We start from the raw sequence: 23487 nt of genomic DNA on the forward strand, positions 1-23487 counted from the left end.
GGGCCAAACCTTGCTCTTTATATGTTCTTGAAGTATTCTAATTGCTTATAGTTGGGTTTGCCACCAGTCTATTAACCGTGTCTTACCTATTGTATGATACAAACTCTTGTTGCTGAATACATTGCCATTAATCTTCCAGTAAACAAATCTAACTGGTTTACATTGCATGTGTGTGTGCCTTTGAATTATTTTGCTTATAGCAGAAATGTCAGAAACCAGGATGTCAGAGATGTTGGAGGACTTGCAAGGTCAAGGCAACCAGTGGGGTAGAGAATCTTTGAGCAGCCCCACCTGGGGGTAGCGCTGCACATTTCTCACCTATGACAGACAGCTATGACCTAAGTTAACAGTTTAAAAACTGGTGTGTTGAAATAATATGTTTATATAAGGAACGGGGTCACATAGTCAGCAATCATGTGAAGAATGTTCAAAATATTCTGTGACCTTTATCCTCCACGCATTGTTCATGTACAGTTTTGTAGAGCGTTTCTATGTTTGTCTGTACACTATATAGATGACAGTGATGACTTCCTCTGTGTTAGGGAGTGTCTACGTGTGCTCTGTTGCCAAAACAGCTACAGTCCTAAGTTCAATAGGTTCAAATTGTTTTTTCTAAGCTGTATTATTTCACTTATCTCCACCTTGGGATCACTTGAAGATCTGACTTCCAGCTAAAAGGTCAGCCAATTTTATTCTGTATTGGAAACTGAACTCCTAGTACTGCGGGAGGTATGTATAGTACATTATATTATTTATAGGTTCATTTTATCAGTCTATCTAATCTATCTATCCATCTATCTGTTCACATCATATGTGGTTATTATATATCCAGGATACATAGTAATGTATACAAGTGCATATTATAGGAAGTAAATTAACTGCTTCAGCCCCAGAAGATTTTACCCCCTTGCTGACCAGAGCACTTTTTACAATTTGGCACTGAGTTGCTTTAACTGACAAATGCGTGGTCATGGAATGCTGTACCCAAACAAAATTTGCGTCCTTTTTTTCCCACAAATAGAGCTTAGAACAATTTTGAAAAAAAACTATATTTTTTACTTTTTGCTATAAATAAATATCTCCAAAATGTTTTTAAAAACTAATTTCTTCATCAGTTTAGGACAATATATATTCTTCTACATATTTTTGGTAAAACAAAAATCGCAATAAGCGTATATTGATTGGTTTGCTCAAAAGTTATAGCATCTACAAACTATGGGAAATATTTATGGCATTTTTGTGGCATTTTTATTATTATTATTTTTTTTTTTACTAGTAATGGCAGTGATCTGCAATTTTTATCAGTACCTGCGACATTGCGGCAGACAGATCGGACACTTTTGACTAATTTTTGGGACCATTGACATTTATACAGCGATCAGAGCTAAAAATAGCCACTGATTACTGTATAAATGTCACCGGCAGGGAAGGGGTTAACACTAGGGGGCGTTCAAGGTGTTAAATGTGTTCCCTAGTTAGTGCTTCTAATTGTATGGGGATAGGACTGACTGGGGGAGGAGATATATCACTGTTCCTACTTAGTAGGAACAAACGATATGTCTCCTCTCCCCTGACAGAACAGGGATTTGTGTGTTTACACAGACAAATCCCCGTGCCGGGTAACCAGCGGCGATTGCGCCTGCCGGCCACGCGCATCAGGTCCTGCGCCGTGCAGCGGGCGCGCGCGCAGCCTCTGGCAGCTCTTAAAGGATACAACTTACCCATACAGGGTTTCGCCCAGCAGAGCCATTCTGCCAACGTATATCGGCGTGAGCCGGTCGGCAAGTGGTTAATAAAGGTCCACTTTATTTACACTTATTTTAATGAAATACTTGATTTGTTAAGTACCCCTGTCAGTGGTAAATGGTTTATCTCAGCCCTATAACTGCAACCTTGTCTGGACAACTTGATCTGTTTAATTAAGTTAAAAAATAACAGAATTACTGGCTGGATCGCCAGGTCGAAAATATAGGAAAAAAAGCCTAAAAAAAAGAAAACAAATGCAGTCACCACATCTAAAAACAGGTAAACTGCAATATATTAAATTTATGTTTTTGTGTTTAATACCACTTTAGAGGTGGTGACACAGCTGGGTGCCAGTGTACACAAACTCATAAAATATCAGGTGTGCTATGCTCACTATGACCTAGTATTTGTGGAAGATAACCTGTGCTCAATATTCCAGAAGCATACTTTCACATCCAGGATATCTGATAAGCCGTTGCTCATGTAACTGCTCCATGATAACTGCTCTAATACTCTGTAATCCATATTTTATTTGTATTGAAGCATAAATGTATATCTATGTGTTGTGCAAATAGATATATTCATTTAATTCAGTATATAGTATTAAATCCTTTTACTTTACAACATTTTACAATTCTAAATCTCTAAATCCAGCTTATATATAGTTAAGAAAACAGGCCAATACTTAATAAAATTACTGTTTTTTTTTTTTTTGTATAATGTTAGCTCAATGTAGTAACTGATGGTTTATGATTCGAAAACATGATGTCTCTGCGGCTGGTCACATGATCTCACCCAAAGGAAAAAGAATAATTCTGTGTAATCCATTTTAAAATGGAGAAAATATTTATTAAGTTTTAAAAAAAACTTTTACTGATCTACTATAACATTTTAGTAGTCTATGGGTATAGGGTTTTGTATATGGGATTGTATGATTTTTTTTTCCCTTTTTTTTGGTTGAACTAGATGGACTTGTATCTTTTTTCAACCTGTCTAACTATGTATTCTAGTCATGCCCAGAATTAATTTTATCCTTAAAGTAGAATTTTAGGCTAAAGCTAACTAGTCATAAAAATGCTTCCTAACCCTCCTAACACCTTTACTGACTAACCTGAGTAAGAAAGACGTATATACTTACCTATTTTCAGCCCGCTCTGGATCATTCCCGTGACTTGGCCCCCCTGTGTCAGCCAGTGGTGGCTGCAAGGAAGAGGAGGGAGCGCCAACAACGCATGAGCCATAGAAGCCTATGGGTGACATCACCTCTCTCCTCTCCCCTGCAGCTGCCGCCAGCTGACACGAGATCACGTGACCAGACCAGAGAGGGCTGAAAACAGAAAAGTATATACATCTTTCTTACACAGGTTAGTCAGCATAGGTAGTCGGAGGAGGAGGAGAATTCTTAAAAGATGCTAGCTTTAGCTTGGAATTCTACTTTAGTAATTATATAAAGCTTAAGTTGGAGTTTCGTTTTCTCAGCACAGTTTAATTTTCCACTGAGGATAATGTCTAAGTCAGAGTTTCATTTTAACACTGATAATTAACACTGTTAGTCACAACAATGAGTCCTTCTCCTTGTTCTTACACTCTCTACCTCCTTTGGTCTATTGGCCAATTCGATTGTAAGAAAATTCCTCTGCAGCACCCTGTGCCTGCCTTTAGGCCTCCCCAACTCCATGCAGACCTCCCCCATAAATCCTCACTCTGCTCCTGACAGTCTCCACCGGTCCCGCACTCCCTTCGGCCACTTGCTTGAAGGAGGAGAAGCTGTAGGAGGCTGAGACAAAGGAGGCTGGTTGGAATGCTCCTTCCATACACAGATCTTACCCCGTTACCTGATCACACTGATGATAATAGAAAGAATGCCAAGCTTCTTAAAGGCTTCTGTTGTCAGGACTAAGAAAGCAGGTTGAGGAAATGGCTGCAGTAATAGTTTTTAGGCAGTCTGTCCTCTATTCTATCAGCATCTTTGGCAGTGTGAGCAGGGAGAGGGTCTGTGTGAGGTCGGAGCACTCCTATCAGCACCCAGGCTGACTGGCAGCATCTGTGTAATGGCTGCTTAGTGCACTCTACCCCCCTACACTGTCACCCAATCCCTCCCCCTACAATGTCAGCTAGCGCCCACTATCCAATCGAAAACAAACAGTCAGCGCAAAACTCAATGACTACTAACAGCAGCTGAACACTAAAGGCAAATATATAAACCCTTTTAAACTAAGTATACTGAACAGTGCAGCGCTAAATTAATAAACAACTAAAAACAATCTATGGATGAAAAGTCCATAAGCTCGTATGTAAAAACACACATGTAGATGGAAAGACACACAGACGTCAGCGGTGATAAAGGGTGCTTCATGCAAAAGTCTGAGGTGCTCCTTGGTCCGTGCTCACACCATTTGTTTAGCCAAACTGCTCACCTTGCATAATAGACCCCTGAGCTAACAGGAAGGTCATAGGAGCTTTCACCACCTCTGGTGGTAATGGTAAACTTGTAGATGGAAGCCAGGCACCTCTCAAACTCCGCAGATAGAACTTGTAAATCTCCCGTGACAACATAAAATACAAAGAAAAGATCTAGTGCTCTCTGTATAACTTGCAACTGGTATCATTTATTAAAAGACAGGTACTCACATCTATAGCACTTAATCCAAGTGCTAGGATAAAAAGCGAAAAAAAGACTGGTAACAGCAAAGCTGGTAAGGTGGCTGTAGTGACATTCAGAGGAACTCCCGCACGCGTATCGTCCATAGGACTTCCACAGCGGTAATGGAGTCCCATGATGCCACTGTGTCTTATATAAATAGCCCCTTATCACAATCATCTGTGTAATTAGAAAAACGAGCGGTAAGCATCCAATCAGGACGCACCACTCAAAAGTAGGAAGCGTACATCTGGTGTGGTTACCATAGTGATCCCTAGAGCACGTCATGCGGCGAGGGACATACATGATAATCCGACTATGTGATTGGAGAAAAACGAGCGGTAAGCATCCAATCGGAGCGTACCGCTCGAATGTGGGAGGTGTTTGATAGGCTGTGGCTCCATAGTGATCACTACGCTGCGACGGCGCGACGGCGGATCACGTGGCCGTCCGCCTCGGAGGGTACCTCCCACCTCAGACAGGAATAAACTAAACCTGAAGGATGTTTACCTATTGCCATGGAGATCCGGCGTCGCGTCCACACGGCGGCCGGTCACACGCCAGTCTGCGTCACAACATACCGCCCTCCTGGGGCGGAGGAAACATGCAGCCTCAAGCGTGTGTGGTTGTCACAGCGACCAAAGGAAAGCTGGACACACACCACGTCGCTATTGCTAATCTAATGTCATTCAAAATAAATTTGAAGCGTAACAAGACATACAGGTAACCAACCTACATAATAGAAGGGGTCACCCTGGGAACCAACCTGGCTTGATACTCCCTATAACTAAGAGGTCAACATTAATGCCTGCATAGTCTGTGGTCACCCATGGTCACCCAAAAACCAGCATCATGTATGAATATTAGACCTCAAAGTTGTAGCCAGATGGAGACTAAAATATAATAAAGTAATGGTCCCAAAAATAGTCAAAATAAAAATACCTAAACAGGTGTCAATCGCAGACAACCTTCATTAAAAAGTGTATTATTAAAATAAGTTAGTCACTACAGCCACCTTTTACAATCGCCCAAATAATACACAAACACCAATTACATTAAACAACACATAACACATAAAGCTAAAGATGGATAAAAAAAAAAAAAAAAAAAGAACTACCGGTCAGAAATAAAACAATTCAAATCAAACTCAACATTGAGCCCCGTAGGTACTCCCACATGTGTTTCATATACCCAGAAAGACTCTCGGCGGCTCAATTGTCTTATAAAATTGCCGCCCCTCCAATGGGGTGTTACTTTTTCAACTCCCCAGAACTTTAGTTTAACAGGACTGCGTTTATGAAAGAGTTTAAAATGTTTGGAGACATTGTGGGAATCCAGGCCTTTCTTAATATTGGTGATATGTTCACCAATACGAATATGCAGGGACCTAGATGTTCTTCCCACATATTGTAGGCCACATTCGCATTCCATGATATACACCACTCCTGTTGTCGAACACGTAATGAAATCCCTAATCTGATAAACCTTTTTAGTGGCTGTGGCTATAAACTCTTTACGTTTTTTAATATTGCCCTTGGTTTGTTTACATGGTGGGCATCGCCCACAGGCATAGAAGCCTGTCATAATGTTCGAAATCCTGTTGACAAATGTGAGTGGTGGGTCAATTACCCCCGGGGCCAATTTATCTCTTAAGGACGGTGCCCTCTTATAAACAAACTGGGGGTGTTCTGGGAGTACAGGGCCCAAAGTTTTGTCCTGTTTAAGAATGGGCCAATATTTACGGACTATTTTTTCAAATTTTTTATATTGAACATTGTAGTCCAAGATAATTCTAATATTACCTGTACCATCTTGTTTGACCTTAGGGCCATTGGATACCAATGTCTTTCTCTCTAAAGCTCGAACAGCCTCAATATGTTTATCAATATCGGTTTTATTATAACCCTTTTGGACAAAACGGGCAGATAAAACCTCAGGTTGTTCAAGGTAGTGATGCTCATGCGCACAGTTCCGCCTTATGCGTACAAATTGCCCCTTGGGAATGTTATACAACCATTGAAGATGGTGACAACTCCCAAAGGGTATGTACGCATTGTGGTCCGTGGGCTTAAAATGATTTTTTAACTCCAACTGATTGTCTTTCAAAAAAATGTCTAGATCCAAAAAAGTGACATGAACTTTATCTATATTCCAGGAGAGAACAATATTTCTATTGTTCTCATCGAGTTTCCGCATAAAGGCATCCAAGTTAGATCTATTTCCGTCCCACACCGCTGACGTCTGTGTGTCTTTCCATCTACATGTGTGTTTTTACATACGAGCTTATGGACTTTTCATCCATAGATTGTTTTTAGTTGTTTATTAATTTAGCGCTGCACTGTTCAGTATACTTAGCGCCCACTATCACCCAGCTCCCCTCTTATGCCCCGTACACACGGTCGGATTTTCCGATGGAAAATGTCCGATCGGAGCGTGTTGTCAGAAATTCCGACCGTGTGTGGGCTCCATCGGACATTTTCCATCGGATTTTCCGACACACAAAGTTTGAGAGCAGGAGATAAAATTTTCCAACAACAAAATTCGATCGCGTCAATTCCGACCGTGTGTGGCCTGTTCCGACGCACAAAGTGCCACGCATGCTCCGAAGAAATTCCGACACGGAACAGCTCGGTCAGGTAAAATGAGCGTTCGCAATAAATACAGCACTTTCGTCACGCTGCAATGTTAAAAATGGTTTAATACAGCGCACTCTCTTCTTCTTCTTCTTTATAATGGGACAAGAATTAAGTAGTTTTGCTGCTCATATTCACACACACTTCTCACAAACTAATTTCTTTACTATTTTTCGGGATTCCCTCAATATATTTTGATATATTTTGATTTGTCACATCTGAGATAATTTTTTTTTTTTTGGTTTTTAAGGCCGATTAATTTTTTTAGGGTTTGTATTTTTTTCAAGGCGTATTTTTGGTTTTTGGGATTTTTATTTGTACTCGTGAAAATTTTTGTGTGTGTTTTTTGGGTCAAGTTACCACAACACCATTAATATGTTGTTCTATTTAATCTGTAGGAGATTGTTTGGTGTTGTTGTCCCTTGTTAATTTCACATTTTATGTTAGAAATGTACCTGAATCGTCACCAACAAACTGTCCTTTTTGGATGAAAACACACAGGAGAGTATAATTTCCCAAATAAAAAACTTTTATTAAGGGCTCACAACTAAACAAAGAGGGAGGCAACGCTGGAGAAACAGCAGAAATGGGTGAAGCCTTGGACCCCCAGGGCAGACATCAATCATTTTCACGCAAAATTGGTGGCCTGAGGAGTCCTTATCTAAAGGAGTGCAGTCTGGTCCAGAAGTCCCAGAGATCCGGAAAGCAGCAGATGACATACATGTCCCCAGGCTGTGGTCATACAAGAGACTGCAGCTTTTGTCAGACCAGACTGAACCCAGGGCAATCACTCTCTGGTCTTCTTTCCACGCTTCCTTCCACGCTGTGGCTGTGGTGGTGGAGTTGTGGCAGCAGGAGGAGGAGGAGGAGGATGGTCCAACTCAATCACGTCGGTCTTGGGTGTTAGTTCCCCACTCACCCCCTTACTTAGGACTTTATAAAGCAGGTCCTCACACAGCTTGCCGTGACCCTCCTGCATGCCCTGCAGTTTTGTTTCAGCCATGCAGGCAAAGGCCTCTTCAGGAGTGGGTAAGGCTCGGAGGGATGCAGAAGCCTCCTGAATGAGCCTGAGCGCAGAATCCTGCATGGGAGTCGTCTTCCTCGCTCTTTTATATGGAAGGCGGAGGGGAGGAACCTGCGATTCGGTCAGGCTGCGACTGGTCCCAGGCTTCTCTTGGCTGACACTTAACCCCGCCTCCTCCTGGCTGCCACTAATCCCCGCCTCCTCCTGACTGCCACATTCCACAACCTCCTCCTGGCTGAGGTCTTCCTGTGTATGAAAAAGGGACATAGTTTTAGTATTTTATTCATCAATCACACACAATTTTCACCTTCTGACTGTTGCAAACTGAATGTTCACAAATATAACAGACTAGCATTCTGAGCCCAGCATTTTTCATTCTTGTCCCAATTATTTTTGCCCACTACTGTCTATTGATATGTAAAAAACTTTTTTCAATCAGCAATTAGTGATCAATACTAACATCTAGTAAACATCATTTCTTTATTGTCCTGAAATCTGTAGAGGAATGCTATACCTGACTCCAGCTGGGCTCCTCCACTTCTTCCTGGCTGGAAGGCCCAGGTTGGACATCGGAAGCCTCAGCTGGGGTGGAAGGAAGAGTGGAAGGAAGAGTGGAGAGGGATTCCCTGACTTCAGTGTGGTCTGACAGAAACCGCAGTCTCTCATAGTACCACAGCCTGGGGACATAAACGTCATCTGCTGCAGCTCCGGACCTCTGGGAATCTGTGACCTTCTTGCGCTCCCTAAGATAAGTGCTCCTCAGGCCACCAATTTTGTTTTTTACAAAGGGGAAGGTTGCTGTGGGTACCACCGGCTTCACCAACTCCAGCAGTTTCTCCAGCGCTGCCTGCCTCTTTTGTTTATGATTATAATGGGGGATGTCTCACCTGCCACAGACAGGCCAGCTCCCTGTATTTGTCTATGAACAGGGGGAGGAAGTTGTGGTCATTGAAGCCATCCATTTTCTCTGCAAGACACAACACAAGACAAACCCTAAGGTCAGGCCAAACTCTCCTAATCTTGTTAAAATCTAGGCTTCTATTTCAAAGCAGTATAGGCCCAAGTTTAGATCTTACCTTCGTTATCACGATCGGCGCTTTCGATGTTCCTTCCTCCGCTCACAGATCTTACGTAATACGCACGCGTGTTACGCTTTATACACACTGCGCATGCGTGTAACTCCGCCCGCCCCTGACGTTCTTTCTAGTCTATTCCCCGCCTCTTTTTGTTCTGCGCAGTGGGGGAAGAGCACATGGCGGATACACAGCAGGATCGTGCTAATTATAGCAACGAGGAGGAGGAGGAGGAAAGCCCGGAGCCGGAAACGTCCCGATCCAGAAGGAGATTTAAGGCCTCAAATATGTCCTTTGGGGAGATGTTGGAGATGGTGGACATCCTGAAGAAGGCCGACTATGACGGAAAGTATGGACCTTACCCCAACCCCAATGTCAGAAAGGCCAAGATAATTGCGAAAGTGGTCAAAAGTCTGCACCGGAAATTCGGGGTACGACGATCGAAAGATCAGCTCAGGAAGCGGTGGTCGGACCTCAAATTACGAGAACATGAGCAGTACAGAAAGATCCGGAGAGTGCTGCAAAAAAGTAAGTAGTTGTCCTGTGCTCCTATTCTTTTTATGTTTCTTACGTTAGTGCTGCTCCATGTGCTTTTCTTACAAGTGTACATTTTTAAATGGCAACTTTCATGTTCATGGGTACATTATTCGTTCGTATCAAAGATTTTTCTTTCGGCCTCTAAAACACCATTGTTTAGGCCATATGCATTTGGCCACATTTTTTACGCCCTACTTGTCAGAAACTATTTTGGTTGTGTAGATGGCTTTGTTACTAGAATGAAATGCAAACTAGATTCTGTGTAAGGAGAGGACACTCAGCAGCTGCTTTCACATCTGGACACTGGAGCACTAGTGTGGGACACAAGAACACCATTTTTATTAGGGGGCCACACAGGTGCTCCAGTGTATACTATGGGGAGTCTCCATCTGTGAAGCTTGTACCAAACAGGTAAAGTATTGAAGCTTTACAAAGGACACTGAAAACGCTACATTTTTGCATTTGGCCAAAATAGACAATTGTACCCCACTTCCGAGCAATGTTTCCTATTTATAGTTCTGCCATCAAATCACTGTGTGCTAAGTATAGCATTTGTGTTTTACATAGGGGAAAAAAGACTCAGAGGACACCCCTCAACCGAGGAGACCAGAGACCCCCCACCTCTGGAAGAAGGGGAAATTCCCCCAAACCAAGAAGTGCAGGAGGATGAAGAAGACGGGGTGGAACTAGCCACCACAACAGGTGAGTGTCTGCGACCACAGGCTCAGGTAAGAGATGGATGCCGGCATATTTTTGATACCTGTTTTTGTTTGGTTTATCTCTTTTTAGGTGATCGTGATGTTGGGGATCCAGATCCTTTCACATCAGAAAGTGCCCAGATCCTGATCGGGGAGATCATGGGGTGTAATTTACAATTGGAAAACCTAAAGAAAAACATCAATGATGTTATCCAAAAAAATAAGAACATCATTGATGTTTTGGGGCGAGTTTAAAACCCCTCCCAATCCTTTGGTTTTTTGGTGTGCTCCAATGTTCAAAATGTTTGCAAGATTTGTAGAAAAGCCTAATTTTTAGGATGCACACAGTGTGCCAACATGTGCTATCTGCCATCACGGGAGATCAATGGACGCGTTTTGGGGTTGCAACCCCTTCCTCTATAATAAAGTAGCTGAGAGGAAGGGGTTTCTCCCCCAAAACACGTCCCTTGATCCCCCGTGATGGCAGCTAGCACATGTTGACATTGGTAAATTTGTGTGCATCTTCCAAATTTGCCTTTTCCTGGGGTGACTTCACCACATCTGAACGCAATATCAAACACAGTTCTTAAATACTCATGTCTGATATTGCCTTCAAGTTCTACCAAATGTGAACTTTGTAAGTTCAAGATTTGTGTCTTTCTTGTTGGTTTTACACATGCCTGTTTTATCTGAAATAAATGGACCTTTATCTGGTTTATAATGCTACCCCAAAAATTGAAAAACAACAAACATGTGGGTTTGTTAGAAAAACCTTTTCGGGGGCGTGGCTTGGCAATGGCGCTGTGAGGCTGCTTTTCCCGGGAGCTCCGTGCATCATTCGCGTAGGGAACCGGAGTTAGCGCACGTACCGAGACAATACTTACATGTCCACGACGGACAGACCACCGGGATCACCCACAGCGAGCAGAAACACGGACATCACCGCGCATTTCTTGCGGAACTCAGCTACTCCGTCGCAGGCCCCGGATTCCAAGATGGCGCCGCCACGCACTAACACTGCAGGTACGGCATCGCTTAAGAAGGCTGGTAAAGGGCTCCCTAACACTTCTCAGTGGACTGGGTCTCTCCCTAACAGGCCGGACTCTCCGATCGTATCCCCAGACATCTTAGGGGCAGATGGTTGCTCGTCTTCACAGACTGCCAATACCCAGGAGCAACCATTCCCAGAATGCTGGAAGGAGATACTTGCCCTCCTCCCCACTAAACAGGACATTACTGAATCTGCAGCCTCCATTGTGAATACCCTATCTAAAGAAATTCATGATCTCAAACAAAGGATAGATACTGTGGACAATAGGGTATCTGAGGTGGAAACATCTACTTCCTTGTTAGAATCCAGAATGTCTGCTATGGAAAAGGCACACACAGAATATAAGAGACGCCTGATCCTGATGCAACTTTCAGTGGATGATGGCGAAAATCGCAGCAGGAGAAACAACATCAGAGTGCGTGGCCTACCGGAAGCCACTTCGGGAGGTGACCTCAGGGCTACGATTATGGCCATATTTAACCGTTTATTAGACAAACCCCCGACGGCAGAATTTGAATTAGACCGCGTACACCGTGTCCAAGGTCCCAGAGGAGGTGATGATCTTGCACCGCGAGATGTCTTGGCGAGAGTCCATTATTACACGATCAAGGAAGAAATACTATGAAAGGCATGGACTCAGGGCCCCATAGACTTCGATGGTGCATCGGTGCAACTATTCCCGGACCTATCACGGTTAACCCTGCGGATGAGAGGTTAATTGCGACCACTTCTAGAAGCGATCAGAACAGCAGGAGCCACCTACAGAGGGGGTCATCCGTTCCACCTGATTGTGCTGAAAGGCAACAACTCTTTTGTATTACGATGGCCGGACCAACTTTCGGAGCTGTTTATGTTCCTGGCAATCCCCGGGTTCTCGGTACCTAACTGGTTGGACTTCCCGATCACATTCAACAACCCGAGATCTACATCACCTAGACCCCAAAGAACCAGCAGAAGACGGTGTCGTTCAAGATCCAGAATAGCCCCAAGAGACAACCCTACCTCTCCGGAATCCTGATCGGACTCATTAGTTCAAGAGTACCACTTATTGAGAGAAGATGGATTTCTGGGGGGCCCTAGAGGCCTAGACCGAACTGGTATCCTTTTTGTGCACACTTTAAGTCCACTCAGTTCCGTGAGTGGTTCACAAGGTTAATGGGGGTTATACTGAATGTGTTATGAGGTAATACCCTACCCCACAGGGTGGAGATGGGGTACATTAGAATCAATATTTGAAACTAAACGGAGCTGGTGTCATCCCACCGCACCTCCCCCTCGTTGTTTAAAAAGTTATGCAGAGGGAATTTTTATTGTCCTTCGCTATGTTTTTTCCTAATTTTTCTCAGACACGAGAGCGGGGTGCCGGGGTGGCCCTTATCTAGAAGGCCAGGGGGCACATATAGAATCTTACCCCATGTTTAAGACAAGTGGGATATTTGTGATACCTAGGTTGTTCTATGAGCGCAATGAATGTATATCAACACGTTCATAAGCATATATATTGCGAGTGAAAATAGGCCCTTAGTTTGTAGGGTTTGCACTGTAGTTATTTAGTTGTTACTGGATCTTAATGTTAGATGTATCTAGAGGTAATAGTCTGGTGTTTTACACAATGCCGGTTCCCGCCAGATGACACGTCTCCCTCTGTGTCACGGAGTCTAGTCTTCCACGCCCACCAATAGGAAGCGCATATCTGCGCAAAGCTTAATATAGCAACAGTTGGATAACCTTTGTCCTTCCTGGTCTCTTCTGCTATCTTTGCTCTGCCTTACTTTCACCTCTTTCCCGCTTATTCTCTTTCCCTTCGTGTCTCGCTCCCTTCTCCCCCCCCCCCTTCCTTCCCCCCCTTTCCCTTGCCCCCTTTCTGTACCCACCTTCGAGTGACCCTACCCAATCCCAATTTATACAGGTGCGCGGCATGGCCCCCCCGGGAGTACCCCCGACTCCACGTCCCCATGGGGAGATAAAATTTACCTCCTTAAATGCTAGGTGCCTGGCTACGCCGGAAAAATGCTCCAGGCTGCTGGCGGATCTTAAAAAATCTCACATCCAGGTGGCGTTAATTCAGGAGACACATTTCAAACAGTCGGCAGTCCCCAGACTATGTAATAGAGACTTCCCGAATGTCTACCATGCTCATTCCCCTCTATCAAAATCAAAGGTTGTCAGCATACTGATAGCTAAATCGCTGCCGTGGACTCTATTGGAGGAGAGAGCAGATCCACTAGGCCGATACTTGTTTGTAAAAGGCAAAATCAGAAATACCACAGTGACCTTGGTTAATGTTTACTTCCCTAATTCTGACCATCTGTCCTTTATGAGGTCCCTCATTCCCTTAATTTTGGATTTTAGGGAGGGACTGTTTCTGATGGGAGGGGACTTTAATTTTGCACAAGAACCACTGCTAGATGTCTCGAGAGGGGCGTCGCATTTATCTTTCTCCTACCTGAAAAAACTTAAGACAGAACTGGCCAACCTGCAGTTAGTAGACCCTTGGAGGATCATGCACCCAGAAGATAGGGACTATACCTACTTCTCTTCGGTACACCGCACATACTCCAGGATAGATTTTTTCCAGGTCCAGCATAAAGACCTCCCGTATGTCACCGCCTCCCAGATCGATTATATCTCTTTTTCTGATCACGCACCCACTCATGTGACCCTATGCTGAGATACGGAACTTAAGTCCCCCCCAACCTGGAAGCTAAATGAATCACTATTACAAAATCCAGAGGTAGGTAAGGAGATAGTTAAGGCACTCTTCAATTATTTTTCAGAAAATACAGATCCGTCGCTGTCTCCAATGACGGTATGGGAGGCACACAAATGTGTGATACGGGGAGAATTGATCAGGATTGGGGCTGCAAAGAAAAGGGAAAAAAATAAACAGATCGATCTTTCGATTTCCCAGGTACGATCTCTCGAACTGCTACATAAGAAATCATTTGCCGAAATGCATCTCAAGGCCTTGTTAAAGGCCAGAGGTGAACTGAAAGATCTTTTGTACTAAAAAACGATACAAAGTCTGGCCTGGGCGAGAAGGACCTTGTTTGAATTCTCAAATAAACCAGGTACAATGCTGGCTAGATTATTACATTGCCCGAGAGAGCGCACCTATATACCATCTATAGTGACTTCACAGGGGTCCAAAGTACATTCCTCTAAGGATATAGCAAACGAATTTGCTGCTTACTATCAACAACTGTATAATATACACAGGGGAGAATCTGCGGAGTCCCTTGCAGAAAAGGCTGCGGCAGCAGGGGAATACATCCGTTCCTCAGGTATGCCCACCCTACCAGATGACGTAGGAGACTCTTTGGAGACTGATATTACGTCTGAAGAACTCTTATCAGCCTTGGCACAAACGAAGCCAAGGAAGGCACCTAGGCCGGATGGTTTTACCCTGACCTACTATCAGACCTTTATGCCTATTTTATCACCTCACTTCCTGAAAGCTTATAACACGTTAAAAGGGGGCAGTCCTAGCTTGGCAGACTCGCTACGGGCATTTATCTCTCTAATACCAAAAGAAGGGAAAGACCCTAACCACTGTAGCAATTACCGCCCGATTGCCCTACTAAACGTAGATCTTAAATTGTTCTCCAAGATTCTCGCTAACAGACTACTACCGCATATCCTGCATTTAATCCACTTTGACCAGGCAGGGTTCGTACCGCTGAGGGAGTCGAGAGACAACACTATAAGGGTCATCAACCTTATACACGAAGCACGGTCTGTTAAAAAGCCTTTTCTGCTGCTCTCAACGGACGCAGAGAAGGCTTTTGATAGGGTGGCCTGGCATTTTATGCGGGCCACACTGGAACATATTGGTATCGGACCAAACATGAGAGGCTGGATCTCATCTCTATACTCGGCTCCCTCAGCGGCGGTGCGGGTTAATGAGTGGCACTCAGACTTTTTCAATATCACTAACGGGACGAGACAGGGGTGCCCCCTTTCCCCACTGGTCTTTATTTTGATGCTTGAGCCATTTCTATGCAGTGTCCAGGGAAACCCCAATATCACCGGGATTACGAAGCCCTCAGGACATCACAAAATTGCGGCCTTCGCTGACGACCTGATTTTTTTTGTATCCAATCCACAAATATCATTACCTAACATTCTAGCTGCTTTAAGGGCGTATGGCGACGTCTCAAATTTTAGGGTCAACTGTGCCAAGTCCGCAGTGTTAAATGTTACCATACCAGTCTCAGAAGCACGGACCATGTGCAAATCCTTCCCATTCCGTTGGGCAGAAAAATCTATACGCTATCTGGGAGTAGACATCACTCCGGACCTGGCACATTTGTATGCACACAACTACCTACCACTATTACAAAGACTTAAAATAGATCTCCAGACCTGGCATAAGTTGACTTTGACCTGGTTTGGGTGATGTAATGCCCTGAAAATGACGGCTCTAACACGGGTTCTATACATACTCCAAACACTGCCGACACAGATACCTTTGACCTTTTTCAAGCAAATTCAGTCTATAGTACGGGATTTTATTTGGGCTCATAAGTCTCCCAGAACGAAAATGCAAACACTGGCAAGGCCCAAGGAGAGAGGAGGCATTGGTCTCCCAGACATCCTCCGATATTACAAAGCAGTACACCTTGCCAGGATTGTTGATTGGCATTGTCACAAAGACTCAAAGCAATGGGTAAGAATGGAAGTTGAGGATGCCTCTATCCCTCTGTGTTCGTCCCCGTGGCTTACGTCTCCGCCCCCCGCGGACTTGAAAGCTCACCCCCTGATAGGGGCCACACTCATGGTAGTGAGGAGAATATTCCATAATACGGACATATCTTTGCTACCTTCTCCCATGACACCGGTCATTGGAAATCCAGATGTCATTCCCGGTTTAACTAGCCGCAGGTTAAGGCAACTGATTACATTTGAGAGACATTCCCTGGGTGAGATATGGCCTCAAGGAGAGCTTCCGTCTGCGGTTACCATCTCTAGACTTACGGAGCCACCGCTAGATAATCTTAGCACCATGCAGCTCAGACACTTTCTGAAGACTCTTCAGAAATCTTCCTACGTCCCCCGGGATCTCACTCCTTTGGAATCTTTATGCAAATCTGGGGAACCAACAAGGCACACACTCTCATTCCTATACAGTCTCCTTACCACCCAGAGGGAAAACCCGACTCCAGAGTTTCTATTAAAATGGGAAAAGGACCTAGGGATCCAGTTCTCCGCACAACAAATAGAGAAAGTTTTGGTATTGGCACACAAATCCTCGATCGCGAGCCACTATCAAGAATGAGGGTATAAAATCATGACCAGATGGTATAGAGCCCCATATGTGTTACATAAAATGTCCCCTTCATTATCAGATAGATGTTGGAGGTGCAATACAGAAGTTGGTAGTATGTTGCATGTCTTTTGGACGTGTCCAGTGTTGAGGCCTTTCTGGAAGGGGGTGACATCGACCATTAAAAGTTTGACCTCAGTCGAACTCAAAGACAATCCAGCTGCATGCCTTCTGCATTTGACCCCGAGACCAACCCGAAAGTATAAGAAAACACTGACAATGCAACTCCTAAATGCAGCGAGAGCTTGTATCCCTGCATTGTGGCGAGAACCCCTTCCACCTACCAAGGTCCTGTGGTACTCTAAAGTAAATTGTATCCTCCGTATGGAGGAACTGACTGCAACTTTACAAAATAAGGAGGAACAATTTAATGACAAATGGAGACCCTGGAGATATTTTGTAAGCACTAACGCATACCTACATGAGATAGCTCAAGCACAAATCCAGGCTACCTGAGATGACAACTCTGTGGGTATCATTTAAACAAGTACATGTATGCATCCCTCAGAAGTGCTGGGGGTGGGGTCGGGGGGGAGGGAGGCAGTGTCGCAGCCATTTCTTTCCCTTACCCCCTTTGGCTCTCCTCTTCTCTTCCCTCCTCTTTGTCTTTTTCACCTCTTTCCCTTCTAGATATCTGTTCTAATCTATCTTGAGTTTCCTTTTCATGTCCTCTGTACTAGTATGCTCGCTACGTAGCCGTGGTGACGGCATTGATGGAGATACTGTAAACACTTAATATACGGCGAGCCGGAAAAGTTTACTAATATATTATGTGATATATTTGTCTGAAAACGTTTAAGCACTTTAATGCAATACAATTTTGTTTATGACCAGTTGGATGTTTATGCAAGGAGGCCCATTTTTAAGGTACCTTGCTTTACTATGTATGTAAAAGATATAATTTTGGCTGGAACATACCTGTATTATCACATATGTTTGTATACACCTGATACTGGTTTTCAGTCTCAATCTAACGGAATCAAAATGTGTTATTGTCAGAAATTGTATGACTGGACTTATACTGGATTATGTATCTATGCCTTTTTTATAAAAATAAAGGAATTTAAAAAAAAAAAAAAAAAGAAAAACCTTTTCAAAATGCACATGTGATTGTGAGTTGAAATAGTATGACCCCGAGTTGGGTGGTGGGATGATGTGGACATGTTTCCCATCAATTGCCCCTCCGCAGTTGGGAAAGTCCCACCGCTGGGCAAAGTGGGAGGCCACAGTCTGCCATTCCTGTGGCGTGGAAGGAAACTGTTGAGGAAAAAAAAAAATTAATATTTTTGCTCAGAAACATGGCAAGCAGATTAGGCACAAACATTATGGGGCAACCTCCAGATAGCATTTATTAAGGGGAATTTAACAACACCAAAGTATAAGGTACACCTATCATATTCCCCTTCCCCCCCCCTCTCATGGGCCATTTCTAACATTATGGGGGGGTGGAAATCTTGGACAGGTAACCCTCTTCACTTCATTGAGAGATGAATGCCTAAATACAGGGTATTACTTGGAACAGCCCCTCCTTAGTTACACTATTGGCAGCCCACTGGACAGGTAAGAAGTGTCCGAATACAAAGATAGAAATACACACTGTACACATTTGAGCACATTTGAACATTCTGCTATTACCTGTCTCAAGATAATAATAGGATCTTAAAAATTCAAACAGTACCATTTGAAAGTATACAGGCAGGCCCTTGCACTACATGCTTTGGGGAATTCATCCATAAATCAGAGCACAAAAGAGATGGGTATAGTGTGTATGGGTTTGGCAAAGTCAGCAGATAGATGATTGAGGATAGATAGAGAATTGGGATCAGCTGACTTAGCAGTTGGGGGAGGGAGGGTTACTAAAAATGATTTGGGGACACCACAAAAAAAAGCCTCTGCCACTCTGCCTGAATTTAAAGCTAAAATACCATTTCAAAACATTTTAGGGGGTGTTCGGGGTAAAGCACTACTATGGAGCTGATAAAATACATTAATTTAAGTGACTACATGCGGTGAATATAGGGCCCGTAGAGCATGCTGGGGAGGTTAGTGAAGGACAATCTGTATGAAGGACCTAAAAAATTAATTACATAAAAATCCAGCATGCATGAGGACAAAGGGGACATTCACAGCATATTACAATCATGGTAATTAGGGAATGAGGAAAGAAATACAATATATTAGCAAACATTAAATACAATAAAATGTGATATTAAAGGATAAAAATCTTACCTTCATATACTCCTTCTGCAGGACCTGGATGATGGCAGAACAGGTCTCTGGGATTATGATCCCCAGAGCCTGGGGGGAGATGCCTGTCGAGAACTTCAAGTCCTGCAGACTTCTCCCTGTCGCCAAGTACCGCAGGGTAGCGACGAGCCTCTGCTCCGGAGTGATGGCTTGCCTCATGCAGGTATCCTGCCTGCTAATATAAGGGGTCAGCGAAGCCAACAGATGGTAAAATACGGGGTCCGTCATCCTGAGAAAGTTCCTGAAATCATCAGGATTATTCTCACGGATCTCACGGAGCAAAGGCATATGAGAGAACTGGTCACGCTGAAGCAACCAATTCTTGGTCCATGAACTCCTCCCCACCCTGTTCATGGACTGGACTTGTGTCAAGGTAAGGACCCCAACACCAAGCCCCCGAACAGCACGAACTCTACGAGGAGTACGCATACGCAACATGGCTAGAAAACGGTCGGCTGCTCAGAACGAAGTAACAGAAGGCACTGAAGAACAGGAAGGCCTGTGAAGAGCGACCTGAAAAACAGTAACGAACGCACAAGAACACACTGACAAGTCAATGGTACTAGCTTGCACGCACTGAAGAGCAGATACAAACCCACAAGCACAAACTGAACGGTAGAAAACGATCTGAAAACGAGTCTGAAAAAGCGCGAATCGTCTCTCACCAAACTTTTACTAACACAAGATTAGCAAAAGGAGCCCAAAGGGTGCTGTGCTTGGTTCTGAACTGGCCTTTTCTAGTCTCGTCGTACGTGCTTGACGTCACCGCGTTCTTGGCGATCGGAAATTCCGATAACTTTGTGCGACCGTGTGTACGCAAAACAAGTTTGAGCCAACATCCGTCGGAAAAAATCCTAGGATTTTGTTGTCGGAATGTCCGAACAAAGTCCGACCGTGTGTACGGGGCATTACAATGTCAGCCAGCCCTCCTTCTACAATGTCAGCCATTATCGCCCACTAGTGGTGACCCAATATCACCCATTCCCCATTCCTGCAATGTCAACCAGCTTTCCACACTATTGCACTATCCATCACTTAGTTTCCAAGTTTTTTCCAATGTATCTGCTCAACCACACCCTCAAAACCTCGTCATAGTGCCTGCATGCACACCACCCCTCCTCTCCCACAAACATATCTACAAGCTGCCCCCTTCTCTGCCCACTACACCACCAATTCCACCACCACCCTGCTCACGACACTATCTGATTCACCCCCACCCCTCCATTCTCAACAACACACACACTTGCATGCCACCCATTTTACCATGTCTGCACCTCCCTGCTCTCACCAGTATGCATTATCCCCCCTGACAGCCGTACCCATGCACGATTTTCACTGCCCTCACTCTAGCATTACACTGAGACCTTTACCCCTTCTCTCACCAATATTTTCCCACACTTTCAATCCACACCCCTCTCTGCTTTCAACCTTTGCCTGTTGGAAGAACTACACCTTTCTCCCTTGTAGCTAAACCTACCCCCCCCCCCCAGATAACCTCCCTTTTTCCCAATTCCCTGCATCCCCACTACTCATGCTCAAACCACCCACACCTAGGTCATTCTATAATGGACACACTTTTACTTGCTACATAACATAAAAAGACTCATTAGCTACTTGGATTTGTAAATATTTTCTCTCTTAAGAATGATAAAGGTAAAAAAACTAAAAAAAACTTTGTCATATAAATTTAAATTAATGTATGTTATATTATACATTCTCCTTTTAGCCAACAGTTCGAGCTTTATTCAACATTTCACGTTTTCCAGTTTCCCTTTTTACAACAGCAGCAGCACAGTGGTGCAGTGGTTAGCACTCTCGCCTAGCAGTAAAAAAGGGTCGCTGGTTCGAATCCCAACCACGACACTACCTGCCTGGAGTTTGCATGTTCTCCCTGTGCCTGCGTGGGTTTTCTCCCACACTCCAAAGACATGCTGGTAGGTTAATTGGCTTCTGTCCAAAATTGGCCCTAGTATATGATTGGGGACCTTGGATTGAGGGTAGGGACTGATGTGAGTGTGCAATGTACAGGGTTAGGGACAAGGGTCAGGGTCAGGGTTGTAGACACACACTCACTCAGGTTGAACTGGATGGACTGGTGTCTTTATTCAACCTTACTAACTATGTAACTATGTAACTATGTAACAGGACCTGTTGTAAAAAGCCTATTGTTCACAGAACTCAGTTGCTCAAGCTGGGTTTTAAACAAACACATGAATGAGTAAGATTAATGCCTCATCTCACTTACTACCACTCCCTCATTATAGCTGTGTGGAGGTATTATTCAGACAGAACCTGAGCCTGAAGGTAGGCAGTTTTCTGCTGCTCTTTCTCTGAAAAAACCTACAGTACCCTGGGTGGGTCGATGGTCAATCTATGTTGCTTTACGTCACCAGCCTGGCTGTACTGTTTACAAATTAGCATAGGAATGATTGTCATATCATTATTTTCATATATATATATATATATATATATATATATATATATGCTTTCAATGTTTTTGGAGCGCAACTCTTTCCTATACTAATCTGAGTCCCACTGTGCCAATATCTCACAGATGAGTTGCTGCTCTTAATCACGTAAAGACATTATTTGAGTTAAAGCGGAGTTCCATCCAAAAATGGAACTTCCGCCTTAAATGTAGGTGACCCCCTGACATGCCACATTTGGCATGTCATTTTTTTGGGGGAGGTGCGGGTACCCTGTTTTTACGGGTGCCCAGTTCCCACTTCCTCCCCTGGCGCCGCAGCGCCGGAAGAGAGATCAACTCTCCCCCCCTCCCTCCCTGCAATCTTCTGGGACATGTCACAGGTCCCAGAAGATTGCCCAGCCAACCACAGTGTGGCTCACAGTGCGCGCCTGGCTGTGAAGCCACAGCCGGGCGTCCACACAATAACAATGCCGGCAACTCAGAGAGTAGGGGGAGAGGAGCGGGACTTCGTGCGCCCACATCGCTGGACCGTGGGACAGGTGAGTGTCTGATTATTAAAAGTCAGCAGCTATACTTTTTGTAGCTGCTGACTTTTAAATGGGTGGAACTCTGCTTTAATCTTTGATTAACTAATTATTATTATTATTATTATAATACAGGATTTATATAAAGCCAACAGTTTACGCAGCGCTTTACAATATAAAAGGGAGACAATACAGTTATAATACAATAAATTACAAGAGGATTAAAAGGGCCCTCAGAAGAGCTTACAATCTAATAGGGTGGGGCAGGTGGTACAAAAGGTTGTAACTGTGGGGAATGAGCTGATGGAAGTGGTAAAAGATTAGTTAGAGACGTGATAGGCTCCTTCCTTTAGCACTCGTATAGAATTGCCGTGTAGCAAAGGAAGGAGTGAAGGGTGACGGAGCGGAGGGTCAGTGGAGGGATGAGTGCTGCGGACGGGTGAGACGAACGCTAGTGCACACACTTCCTGGGTCCGCCGTGGCCGCCTGTTGTGTTCTCTGTTATCATGGCATGCTTTGCTGTGAGAATTCCCAAATGCTGTGGAGTGATTTGCCCTTTGCTTTTATTTTAAATGTGAGTGTAATTGAAGGCGTTTTTTAATGTGTGATTAAACCTTTTTAAACGGTAATACACTATTGGGGCTTTTTTTCACTTATATGTTACATCACCAACGTAAGGAAGGTGTTCGATCTATGGAGCAGTGGATTTGTATGCTCGCATGCTGACCCCCATGAGAGTGGGTTAAAAGCTCTGTCAGGCCAAACACGAGAGTGAGAGGCCTTAAAAGCTGGTGAGTTTGAATTTCAGAAGGGAGTGGAATCACGTCATGGAGGTGTGGTGGATGCTTTGAAACACAGCTGATCAGTTTGGAGTCACCTTCACTTTTTGGACTTTCTTCATTAAATTGTCTTCAGGATCTATTGGGACTATTATTATCAGTATTAACACTGTTTAATATATTTATATATTTGGGATTTTGCAATATTTTTTCCAGTGTCAGAATACCTCCTTTGTGGGTATAATAATTTTTTTTAAATCACTGTCACAGGGTGTTCTGTTTTTGTTTGTAGTTCATTATTTGATATATATATATTTTTTGGGGGGTAATAGGGAAGATCACTTTACCCATACAGTATTTGTGCATTTTAGTTACCGTATATACTCGAGTATAAGTCGTTCCGAGTATAAGTCGAGGCCCTAATTTACCACAAAAAAATGGGAAAAACGCATTGACCCGAGTATAAGACGAGGGTGAGAAATGCACAGCTACTGTAAGTGGAAAAAGATGGTCAACAATGCCCATTTGCAGCTGTATACCTCCCTGTGTCCTGTGCATATGTGTCATGTGTCCTGTGTATATATGTGCATGTGTATATGTACCTGTGTCATGTGTATATGTACCTGTGTCATGTGTATATGTGCATGTGTATATGTACCTGTGTCCTGTGTATGTGTCATGTGTATATGTACCTGTGTGCATGTCTGTGTGCATGTGTGTGCATCCTACCTGTGTCCTGTGCATCCTCCGTGCGCCGCTCTTCACCGATCACCGTGTAGT

General features: G+C 43.9%; 1 long non-coding RNA gene across 1 annotated transcript in view; it reads left to right on the forward strand.

Annotated features, from left to right (window-relative positions):
- Positions 1-571: 571 nt before the first annotated feature.
- LOC141146916 (uncharacterized) overlaps positions 572-23487 on the forward strand; it is a 29805-nt gene continuing 6889 nt past the window's right edge. Inside the window, exon 1 of the long non-coding RNA XR_012245000.1 lies at positions 572-729. This is a non-coding gene — a long non-coding RNA (uncharacterized lncRNA). The remainder of the gene's footprint in view (positions 730-23487) is intronic.

The sequence above is a fragment of the Aquarana catesbeiana genome, linkage group LG06 (genome assembly GCF_042186555.1).
Source record: "Aquarana catesbeiana isolate 2022-GZ linkage group LG06, ASM4218655v1, whole genome shotgun sequence".
NCBI classification, from domain to species: Eukaryota; Metazoa; Chordata; class Amphibia; order Anura; family Ranidae; genus Aquarana; species Aquarana catesbeiana.